Here is a 12,214-nt window from a genome sequence, read left to right as displayed (position 1 = left end):
TAAAGATATACCGAGTGTAATTCTATATTCTCTTACCTTTAACGAGTAGCTAAATAAAGGTGTAATGCCATATTTTCCTTTACATTTTGCCCTACAGCTCACTAAGAGAACTTGAGTGTACTTTTATGTTTTCCAATTTTCTTTGATTTTTTCCCTGCAACTTGTAATGTCACCTCAGTCTCTTATGATCAAGTTAGTTTTGTTTTTTACGCCACTGAACTTCCTAACTCGAGCGATAAAAAGAAACACGCAAAGAGCCGCTGCAGAAAAAGGAAAAAATGATGGGAAGAATGAGTGACATACAGTTTTCCCCGCGTCATCACTAGGAGGGACCCGGGGAAGGTCACGTCGCTGACAATGGCGGTCAGAAAAGTGCTTAACCCGCAGACGAGGAGTTGGCTGGCTGGGAGACACAATAGATGAGGATTAGAGTTTGGAAGCGAAAGTAACGTGGCCATGATGCTGGAAAAATAAACCCAAGGATGAGACGAGGACGAGAAGAGGGAATAGACGGGATAAATGTGACGGGAAATGTAGAACAGAGGCGATAAAATGAAAAGAGGATACGAATGGAGAGAGAATGGAATGGCAATGAAGATAAATGTGACTAAAAGCGATAAAGTGAGAAAAGGACGTGAATAGGGAGGAGATGGGATAACAGTGACGGGAAATGTAGAATAGAGGCGATAAAATGAAAAGGGGATACGAATGGAGAGAGAATGGAATGGCAATGAAGATAAATGTGACTAGAAACGATAAAATGGGAATAGGACGTGAACAGGGAAGAGAGATGAAAACAGTGAAATGTAGAAAAAGTGACCATAAGACGAGATGGCAGATACGGAGGAGATGAAATAACATTGAAGAGAAATGGAAAATATGGACAATAAAATGAGATACTACACAAGTCAGTGAAAGAGACGAGGAAGCAGATGGAGAAGAGATGGGATAACCGTGAATAGAAATGTAGAATAGAGGCAATCAAACGAGGAGAGGAAGGGGATGGAGAGCAAGTGGAATAACAACGAAGAGAAACTTGGAACATAGGCAATAAAATGAGGTAAAAATAGATCCGAGAACTGAGACGTGGACGCGAATATGGGAAGATCAAATAACAATAACCAGGAATGCAGAATATAGGCAATAAAACTGAATAAAAGTGGCGGATAGGGAAGGATGACCTAGAACAGCGGTGAAATGGAGAACAGAGTCAGTAAAATGTGAGGTGAAGTGTCATGACAAGTTGATGGTGAGAAATTGAGGTGACATGACAAGTTGCTGGTAAGAAACTGAGGTGACATGACAAGTTGATGGCAAGAAACTGAGGTGACATGACAAGTTGATGGTAAGAAACTGAGGTGACATGACAAGTTGATGGCAAGAAACTGAGGTGACATTACAAGTTGATGGCAAGAAACTGAGGTGACATTACAAGTTGATGGCAAGAAACTGAGGTGACATTACAAGTTGATGGCAAGAAACTGAGGTGACATTACAAGTTGATGGCAAGAAACTGAGGTGACATTACAAGTTGATGGCAAGAAACTGAGGTGACATTACAAGTTGATGGCAAGAAACTGAGGTGACATTACAAGTTGATGGCAAGAAACTGAGGTGACATTACAAGTTGATGGCAAGAAACTGAGGTGACATTACAAGTTGATGGCAAGAAACTGAGGTGACATTACAAGTTGATGGCAAGAAACTGAGGTGACATTACAAGTTGATGGCAAGAAACTGAGGTGACATTACAAGTTGATGGCAAGAAACTGAGGTGACATTACAAGTTGATGGCAAGAAACTGAGGTGACATTACAAGTTGATGGCAAGAAACTGAGGTGACATTACAAGTTGATGGCAAGAAACTGAGGTGACATTACAAGTTGATGGCAAGAAACTGAGGTGACATTACAAGTTGATGGCAAGAAACTGAGGTGACATTACAAGTTGATGGCAAGAAACTGAGGTGACATTACAAGTTGATGGCAAGAAACTGAGGTGACATTACAAGTTGATGGCAAGAAACTGAGGTGACATTACAAGTTGATGGCAAGAAACTGAGGTGACATTACAAGTTGATGGCAAGAAACTGAGGTGACATTACAAGTTGATGGTGAGAAACTGAGGTGACATTACAAGATGGCAAGAAACTGAGGTGACATTGCAAGTTGATGGCAAGAAACTGAGGTGACACTACAAGTTGATGGCAAGAAACTGAGGTGACATTACAAGATGGCAAGAAACTGAGGTGACATTACAAGTTGATGCCAAGAAACTGAGGTAACATTACAAGTTGATGGGAAGAAACTGAGGTGACATTACAAGTTGATGGCGAGAAACTGAGGTGACATTACAAGTTGATGGCGAGAAACTGAGGTGACATTACAAGTTGATGGCGAGAAACTGAGGTGACAGGTGAGGCACGAGACGAAGAGGCAGATGGAGAGGAAATGAAATTATAATGGAGAAAAGTAAAATGCAGACAACCAACCAACGAGATGAGGCTGGAAACGGAGATAAGAGATAAGTATAAAAAAAAGGAATGGAGAGAATAGAGACAACGATAATATAAGTTAACAGAGAAACGAGAAGAGGTTGGAAACGGGAATAAAGTGGAACAACAAAGAAGACAAAAGTTGAAAATAGACAATAACATGAGATACGAGAAGAGAATCAAAGAGGACGAGGAAGCGATCGAAAACCAATGAAGAAATGAAGATAATGGAAAGTATAACACAAGCAAAATGAGATAAACAAGAGAGAGATGCAATAAGAATGGATAGAGAAATGTATGCTATGGGGGTCCCGAGATATACATAAACAAAAGGTGGAATAGAGAAACAGAATAACAATGAAGGGAAGACATTTAATACTCGAAGTTAAACAAAAGTCTTGACGAGGAAACAGATAAGAGAGAAGGGGAAAGAGGGGGGTAGGGGGGGGGAGGCTGAATATGAATAAATGTATAACCCAGAAAATAAAGCGAGGTGTGAAAAGAAGAAAGAGATTGCGGAGGGAGAGAGAGAGAGAGAGAGAGAGAGAGAGGGAGAGGCAGAGATGGAGTGGAAATAAATAAAAGGAAGGTGAATAGAAATATATAAAACGATATTCGATGTGAGGAAACCAATACGTGGGGATAAAACCTAAGAAAAAAACTGCACAATCTATTAATTAAACCTGTCGGAAAACTGATGAAATAGAAGATGGAAGGAGAATATATGGGAAATTACTCTAACGAAAAAAGAACAACGTAGGAGGAAGAAAGGACGAAGGGAAAGCTGAAAAGAATGAGATAAAAACCGCATCCTCTAAAACAACAAAATACAGTAAATGGATTAAAACAAAAAAGAAAGGACAAGAAGAAAGGACGAAGGGAAAGCTGAAAAGAAGAAAGGACAAGAAGAAAGGACGAAGGGAAAGCTGAAAAGAATGTAAGGGATAAAAAACGCATCCTATAAAACAAAAAAATAAATGGATTAAGACAAGATATACTACGAAATAAGAACACGAACAATTAAAAGGATCCGAAAACACAAGAGAACACCAACAACAACCACACGACTTACTGACGGACTGACTTACTAGAACGCACTAAGAAAGAACAAAAAACATCACACACACGCCTGACTGACTAACCCACCTCCTAAGACGCATCGAAAAGAAGAAACATAATACGAAAAGACAAAATATGTTGGGATTCAGTGAATTTACTTTGCCCAACAGTTAAGTTACTCGCAAGACGCTACACTCCCCCAGGACAACTTCACAAGAGACAAGACTCACCACACAGTAGATCCAGACTTCCTCGCAAGCGCCCCCAGAGTTAACAACGATTATCCCAACAGGCCCGTTAGCAAAATCTATTTGTATTAAAGGACTGCTGGGGGCACTTATCAAGATGGGTTTCAAAGGAAAAGTCGTCCCTGAAGAGTCGTCCCAAGGGTGTAGTTTTCCTCGAGTTGAAAGAATAAACCGAAAGCACTGCGGCGAGTTAATGGGGGGGAGCCACGAATGCTTAGGTCCGGACTGCTTGAATGCTGGAGAAGGAGAGTCCGCGTGGATCGCCAGAACCGCTAGCTTGAAGGGAAGGTTTTGTATTTCTCTCGCCAGACGGCGTCTCGTTTGCCTCGGTTTCCAACGGTTAAATTATCCTTGCTCTTTAATTATAATTCAGCAGGGTCAATTACTCATTATTTTATGAAGGAAACACTTCAATATTGTAATTCCATTCATTGCTAGTTTAATTAGTCATTTAGGCAGTGAATAATTTGATTCTGTCTCGGTTTGGGAGTCGATGACCGAAGTATTTGCACCATCCAAGGCTTATTTGAGCTCAGACGATACTCATAGTTGGCTCGAACTCTCGGCCCGAGACTAGTTCCGTAAGGGAAATAGTTAATTTGTCTAATCCCCCGGTTAACTGACTTAATTCATAAAAAATCACAGGAACATGCGCAGGAGACTGACTGAGTGACACACAAAAAACGGATAATACGAAGAGGCAAAATAACAGCAGCAAGCACAAGAGAATAATTGACTAACTTATTAGAACGCATCAAAAAGGAGAAACAGAGAATACGAAAAGACAAAAGCATCACATCAAGCGCACGAGAATCACTGAATGACTAACGTACCAGAACGCTTCAATAAAAGAGAAACAGATTATACAAAAAGACCAAATAACAACAGCATGCGCACGAGACTAACTGACTGAGTGACTAACTGACTGACTGACTGACCCACTTACCAGAACGCATCAAGTGAGGGAGCGAGCGAGGGAAGGTTAGCAGAAGCAGAGGAAGCGGCAGCAGCAAGCAAAGCACAGCAGCAGAAGCAGGAGCAGGAGCGGCCTCGGGCACTTCAAGCAGGGCGGCGCCACAAACCCGCTGAGAGCACAAAGAGCCAACAGGAAGAGTCTTAATAAAGCAATCCCTCGCTGGCCTGCAACAAACGGGGCTTTACTCATTAGCGGCCCAGAAGGTAATATTGTTATTTTCTTTTATTATTAAAGTTGGGATATATTTTTTGGGAGTGCGTCTTTTTTTTTTTTTTATATGTGACTGTGAGTTTGTTATTGTTGGTTTAAGTGTTGTTTATTGCGTGTGTGTGTGTGTGTGTGTGTGTGTGTGTGTGTGTGTGTGTGAGAGAGAGAGAGAGAGAGAGAGAGAGAGGATGATTTATTGACATTTCGGCGAGAGAGGAAAATATTTTGACGAGATGAAGACTCATTGTTGTCTGGGCCGAGGCTTGAGTATATAAGCGACTGTGGGGGGGCGGAGGGGGGGTGAAGGAAGGGGCGGGAAAGGGGAGGAGGGAGGAACAGGGAAGGTGGGGAAGTAGAGGAGGAGGAGCAAAAGGAGATGGTGGAGGGTTGGGGAAGATGGAGGAGGGGGAGGGGGAGTAGGGGGCAGGAGTGAAGGAGGAGGAGGAGGACTAGGGAGAAGGCGGGGAGGATGGGGGAAGTTGGAGGAGGGCGAGGAGAAAGGAAAAGGCTGGGAGGGTCGGGGCAAACGGAGGAGGGAGCGGAGGAGGAGGAGGAGGAAGGGGAAGGAGGAGTTGGGAGAAGACAGGAAGGGTCGGGGGTGGGGCGGGTGGAGCAGGGAACAAGAGGGGATGGCAGGGGGAAGGGAAGGAGCAGGGGGAAAGGTTGGGGTCGGGTAGGGGAGGGGTGGGTGTGGTGGATCGACGAGTTATTAAGAGTGGAGCGAGTGGAGTCGAGTTGGTGGTGACTTTATAGCGGAAAGAGGAGGATATTGGGCGGGTTTATTGGGTTATAACGTGATGCCTCGGATCTTCTTCCTCTTCTTTCTATATATTAATTCGAAAAGCTTAGACATTTAACTTTTTCGTCTTGACTTATTCTGGACATATATTATAAGGACAGAGATTTAGATGATGTATGTTGTGTGCTGTGATATATTTAACGAGACAAGGACAAGAGATGATAAAGATGAAAGGAAAAGAGGAAAGGAGAAGGAAAATATGGAATAGGAGAAGAGGAAGGGAAGGAGGAGCTAAGGGGAGAAACAGGGAAGGAGAAGGAATGGATGGAGGGTGAGAAGAAAAGGAAAGAGGAGCCAAAGGGAGAGGAAGAGAAGGAGGGAAAGAGAAGGAAAATATGTAATAGGAGAAAGGGAAAGGAAGGAAGAACTATGGGGAGAGGAGGGGAAGGAGAGTAGGAGAAGGAAATATGGAAGAGGAGAACGGGAAAGGAAGGAGGAAATGAGAGGGAAAAGATGGAAGAGGAGAAGAGGAAAAGAAAGGAGAGAAAGAGAAGGAGTAAATGGAAGATAGGAAAAGGAAACGAAGGAGGAACGAATGTCTAAAAGGAGAGGAAGGGAAGGAGAGAGCGAAAGAAGAACAGGAAAAGGAGAACAGGGAATGCAGACAATAAAATAAAGAAAAATCAAATAAATAACTCGAAATATAGACGAACGAACGAAACAGTAAACTTGATTGCTTTCCCGTACCTCAACCAACCTCATCACCTCTTCATTAGCATCGGTGACGTCGACGATTTGGAACATTAAAACGGTTCCGAGTTGAGAATCTCGAGACGGATGTGCAAATTAGGTTTCTCATTTGCCGGCGTCTGCGTCTCCCTCCCCCCTCCCCCACACACACACACTTGCCTTCACGCCTAAGAGGAGACTCGTGTTCTGGAGAGGCGCCTTCTTCTTCGCGGGGACTTATCGGGTACTCAGTGACAGATGCGTGCAGTCCCCTCACCCTCCCTCTTCTGTTTCTCTCTGTCTCTCTCTTTCTCTCTCTCTCTCCCTCTCATACACATAGGTTGATTGCCAGACGCTTCCATCCCTCACACCAACTATCTCCAAAGACCGAAAAGGAGCTCAATCGGGTTTTAATGAGTGTATTTTTAGGTTTACGGTACAGAAGAAGGGTCAAACTTTCGAAAGCGCCATTAAACTACTTCCTGGAAATGCCCAACACTCCTACGAAAGCCTTGTTAAATATGTGTGCTCGGGCGCCGAAATGTTTGAGAATATGACCCTAGTACTCCCCCCCTCCCTCTCTGCCAACCTTCCCGGCGGCGTGGTTGCATCGTGTACGGAAACGGATACATATAGAGAGCGAGCGAGCGAGCGTCCTTGAGTTGAACCGACGCAAATCCATTTCAATTACCTGCACTATTATGTCAGCTCAGGAGAGGGTGAGAACGATTTTCCTTCCGGATTATCATACAGGGTCTGGCCGAGAGGATATTGCGTGTTCATTACGGAAGGTGTTGGAGAGGGTGGCGTTTGGCGGAGGCGGCGTGAAAGAGCAAAGAGCGCGGTGGTGCAGCCTGCTCGATGCATGGCAGCGGCGTGGAGGGCCTTCTCGGGTGGCTCAGGCGGCTGGAGTTTCAAGTGAGTCGGGTGTGATGGTGTTGCTGAGAGGAATAATGTGTGAGCGTTGCAGAGGTGTGGGGGAAATCATGGTGAAGTGGAATTATGGGTAAAGGTCGACTAAATTAGTGAGTATACAGCTCTTCAATATTTTTGCTTGCCTCAGCAATATTTATATTTCGGTCATTCAGGCCTTTGCAGAACGTTAACTGAGGCAATGAAATGGATTCTCACCCCTCTCAACCACTTTCAGAAAAATAACTTTACATTCGTGAATCAAACGAATATATTACATTTCAGTTTCCCAATCTTATTTTATATTCTCCAGATGTTGATACGCACGAATATATTTGGGTCATTCGAAGAACATGAACTAACTGATCGATCAGATACCATCGTAAAGCGACGCCTAACACCGGGCAAACCAAGATATGTTTCAGTAATGAGAAGGAATGTGTCTTGAGAATATCGTATTGAATGCATCAGCGATCCTCCCCCTATAAAGGAAGCTTTCTCTCCATGTGTTTTCACGTTCGTAGCCCAGGTGCTATGACGTTTGAAAACAACGTGGATTAACATCTATCGTCTCAACTTCCTGTGTAAGGTTATAGACCAGGGCTAAAGCTGTGTTTTGCGTTTTCTTTAAAACTTCAACTGTCGTAGATGGCTGGTGGTATAGGAATGTCACTGCCATTCGCTGCTTTTGCGGTGTGGAAAGAAAAACATCATCCAACTCACTGTATTATACACTTCAAAGTTGCTCCTTTCCATTTACTCTTACCTCCGGTTAATTAAGCTTTCATATTTAATCACCCAAGGTACTTTTACTTAGCCCGGTAGCTGCGGGGGTCATGTTACTTAGGTTAGGTTAGGTTAAAGGCCCCTCGAAGTAAAATAATGAGAAAGAATCATCACTCTCGCAAACCATTTCATAATATATATCAACACATTTGTGATCAGTTTATTCATCATCTATTTTGGGGGGTTTATATGATGGCAGAAATTTGGCCCATCGCTGGTACACGGTAAAGTCGCAAATTTGGGCCATCGCTGTTACCAGGTTGAGTTATTTGTTACGGTACTCCTTTTATACTCTTTATTAATTAGGGTAAGCTGAGGGAAACAGGTCAACAACTTTGAAGCCGTGTCGGAAAACGAACAGTCCAATGCTCTCTCGAAGCGACTCTCGACTTGTCCGGAGACTTTACAGACTGACTGAGGCTATTAGTTCTGTAATTCCGCACGTTTGATGGAAGTATGGCTCGGTCGTTTCACTCTAGTTGATTAAACAGTAATCTCTTTCAATATCTATACCATTTTTATCTCGGGATTAAATAAATAACGAAAATTGATACTCCAATACCGGGAAAATCAGCATAAAGACGATTATGTTCACGAATAGGATTGTTGATTCACACACACACACACACACACACCGCTTGAACCTATTACGCCCATGTACATTATCTCAAATTACGTACCGTCCATATCACGCGCGTATGCAATGTTACAATTACCAGAGTCGGCTGTATTAATGCGAGCTGAATATCGGGAAGAATTACGGCGGGAGATAACGAGATGCTGGAACTCTCTACTGGCAACAATACACCACTACTACTACTACTACTACTACCTACTACTACTACTACTACTATTACTAGACACTGTTACTCACCAGCCTCCAGTGAACAAACTCCATCCTTGCAAGCAGAACGTAGTGAGAAAAGGGTTCGACGCGGCAATAGCTCTCCGCCACTTCAGCCAAGGCGAGGATAGCGGTGGGAGGACTTTTATTAACCAGCGGCAAGCACCTGTTGGAGGGTATTGCATTAGTATACATCATCCTTTCGTGTAGTAGTAGTAGTAGTAGTTAGTTCATCATAGTGTAAATAACAATTATAAAGTATTTGAGGCCACGGAGGAAGTTGTAATTAAATCATCACGGTTGTTGCGCGCGCCATTAATGATCATTAGTAAGATAATTAATGTTTTTTGATGCCCAGGATGGTTATGTCACTCAATGGGAACTCTCTTGAAAGTTAGGTGATCTTTTCCTTCCTTGGTGTACGACACGGCAGATTTTATCCCATGCACGAAGGTTCCCCGACGCATTATTTTCAGGATTATGGTTTCCACAGTAATCGTCCAATCACATCCCAAGGCAACGAGTGCAATGGCGCTTTACGAACTAACGAATCGCGCTGTTGGCAGAGAGATGAAAGTAATGATAACCAATAATACACGAACATTACTGTGTATTATAAGTTATCATAAAGGAAGCTTCAGTACTCCACCGTCACCGCCGCTCGCAACACCACCACCCAAAACGCCATCATCGCCCTTACCCCTCATCCTTCCGTTATCCTCCATTGTTTCACCTCTTCTTTTTATTAACAGAAACACGGACGCTTATGACAGAGGAGAAGCAGCAGCCCTCCTTTGTCAACACCGTCAACAACACATCGGCAAGAAAATCTAACAGCCTGTGGAGAGGCGACGAACAATCTCGAGGTGGGGTGGATGCTGGTTTTGGCTGACTGGCTGACTAGTCGACTTGGATAGCAGGGAGGCTGACTGGTTGACGGGCTACGTAGCTGGTTGGTTGGTTGACTAGGCTGGGTGGCTAGTTGACTGACTGGCTGGATGGATGGATGGTTGGCTGCTTGGTTGTCCGTCAGTCTGGGTGGTTGACTGGCTGACTGACTGGTTAACTGGGTGATTAGCTGGCTTAATGCTGGCTGGTTGGCTCTCCTGTTGACTGGCTGGCTGAGTGGCTGGGGCTGGAGGCTCGCCGCCCTCTCCTCACCCCGGCTGGTTCATCAGGATTTTTTGCTCACAAGTTCTTGCCCGTGATATTAATTGCCAGTCAGGGAAGGAAGACTGCTGGCGAGGGCGAGGAAGAAGCGGAAACGTCAGGGAAGATGAATCAGCTGCATGAGTGTGTGGGAGGAGGTTGTAAAACATTAGAAGTTTAGTTTTTATTCTGTAAACTATTTTCCGCTGACACACACACAAATAATCTTGCGTATTAAGTGATAAAAAAGATATAATATTGCTTTTATTTGATATACGAGAGTTCTTTTCACTGAGTATCGACATTAACTATTTTAACTAATGACAACCAAATATAAAACTCCTCTTGTGGTGTTTATAGAGTTTATTTTTGTGACAAACTCCGCGCATCGCCGAACATTATCGGAAAACACATTAGATATTCAGACTGCACAAGTTTCATAAATGTTTGCTTCGATATGCATACGTTGTTTATGTTAATTGCTTAGTTTTCCACTGACCTCGTTTAAGGAACAGTGTTTGAAATATTTTGTAAAGAAATTGGAGAGAGAGAAAGGGGGAAGAAGCAGATAGACAGACAAACAGACGAATAGAGAAACAGCCATTAACTTTATTGTATCTTGCAAATCTTCGTTCTTTTCCTCTTTCTTTCTTACTTTAGCGTTCTCATGCACTCACCACCTTCTCCCTTTTCACCTTTCTTTCTCATACACTAAGTCTTCCTCCCAACCACGCCTCCTCCTCCTTCCTTCTTCTTCCTCCTTCTTATCTTCATTATTTTCCTCTTTCCTTCTTTCGTTAGCGTTCCCATTCACTTCCATCTTTCTCCTTCTCTCCTTTCACCTCCCTTCTCCCTTCTCGCTTCCTCCACCTCCTCAACCACTCTCCCTCTTCCGTCCTCCACGCCTCCTCTTTCTTCCTCCTTTATCCTGCTTATCTTCGTTATTTTCCTCTTTCTTTATTTCGTTACCGTTTCCATGCACTACCTTCTTCCTCCTCCTCCCCTTTCACCTTTTCTCCTCCTCCTCCTCTTCCTCCTTCCTGCAGAGGAACAGCCTTCCTGCAGAGGAACAGCCTTCCTGCAGAAGTGGTTAGCGCAGAGACCATCAACTCCTTCAAGAAACGTATTGATCGCCACTTTGCTGCATCGGGAGTGAACTGAACGTTCCCAAGAGTAGGTACACAAGTGCTTTAATCCTTCCCTGCAAGCCACTCCTGTGGCAAACGGATTGATTAAATCACTGAACGCAGGCAGCCTAGTTATGAGCCAACAGGCTTTCTGCTGCCTGCTAGTCCATGTTTTTCCATGTTTTAATCACGCCACCTCTTCCTTCCTCCTTCATCCTGCTTATCTTCGTTCTTTTCCTCTTTCTTTCTTTCGTTAGCGTTCCCATGCACTCACCACCACCTCCTCCTCCCCTTTCACCTTTTCGTCTCCTCCTCCTCTTCCTCCTCAATCACGCCTCACCTTTCTTTCTCCGGTATCATGCTTATCTGACTACATTACCATCTTCGTAATTCTTAGTGTACTAAAAGTTTGCGTTCTTTATCACAAGTTCCTCATTTCTGCTAACACTTCGATAAACCTCCCCTCCCGAAATTGCCCTCTGTTTTGGCCACTCTTCTTAACTTTTTTTTATAGGGGCAGTGATTCACGGGCTTTCTTTTTCCTCAATATTTTTTTTGCCCTTTAGCTGCCTCCTTTGATGTAAAAAAATAGCTTATTTATCTCTCTATCGTTTCCAAGCACATTACCTTCTTGTATATCAAACAAAATCAAGCTCATATGAAAACGCATTGAACAAAAGTGCAAGAGAAAGAAAAATATAAAAATTGTGCAGTATAGCCAAAAGAAATTACGTTGGATATAAAAAAAAGAAAAAGATATCTGGCGCTCCTATAATAATGCGCTTCAAGAGGCCTTTGAATTTCACTATTACATCGAGCGAACGGCGGCGATGCTCCTCCAAGGCGTGGAGTTAAGCCGCTTAGAGGTCCGAAGCCTCTTACAGCGCCCTACACCACGGTGAGACTGCGCGGGGCATAGAAAATGGGAGCGAGGAGCGACATTA

The 12,214-nt window shown here is 43.6% G+C and overlaps 1 long non-coding RNA gene across 6 annotated transcripts in view; it reads right to left on the bottom strand.

Annotated features, from left to right (window-relative positions):
* Window positions 1–12,214, bottom strand: part of LOC126998556 (uncharacterized) — a 29,814-nt gene that overhangs the window by 3,998 nt on the left and 13,602 nt on the right. The window contains exons 1-3 of one of the 6 annotated variants that reach the window (XR_007752921.1): window positions 9,695–9,843; window positions 9,025–9,160; window positions 4,748–4,941 (exon numbers count right to left, since the gene is read on the bottom strand). This is a non-coding gene — a long non-coding RNA (uncharacterized LOC126998556). Of the gene's footprint in view, window positions 1–3,783; window positions 4,070–4,747; window positions 4,942–6,470; window positions 6,489–9,024; window positions 9,161–9,694; window positions 9,844–12,214 lie in introns of those variants that run through there. The other 5 variants (XR_007752923.1, XR_007752924.1, XR_007752927.1 and 2 more) reach the window with 5 other exon arrangements.

The sequence above is a fragment of the Eriocheir sinensis genome, chromosome 14 (assembly GCF_024679095.1).
Source record: "Eriocheir sinensis breed Jianghai 21 chromosome 14, ASM2467909v1, whole genome shotgun sequence".
NCBI lineage: Eukaryota > Metazoa > Arthropoda > Malacostraca > Decapoda > Varunidae > Eriocheir > Eriocheir sinensis.
The sequence above is the reverse complement of the archived record's forward strand: the minus strand, read 5'-3'. Positions and strand labels throughout refer to the sequence as shown.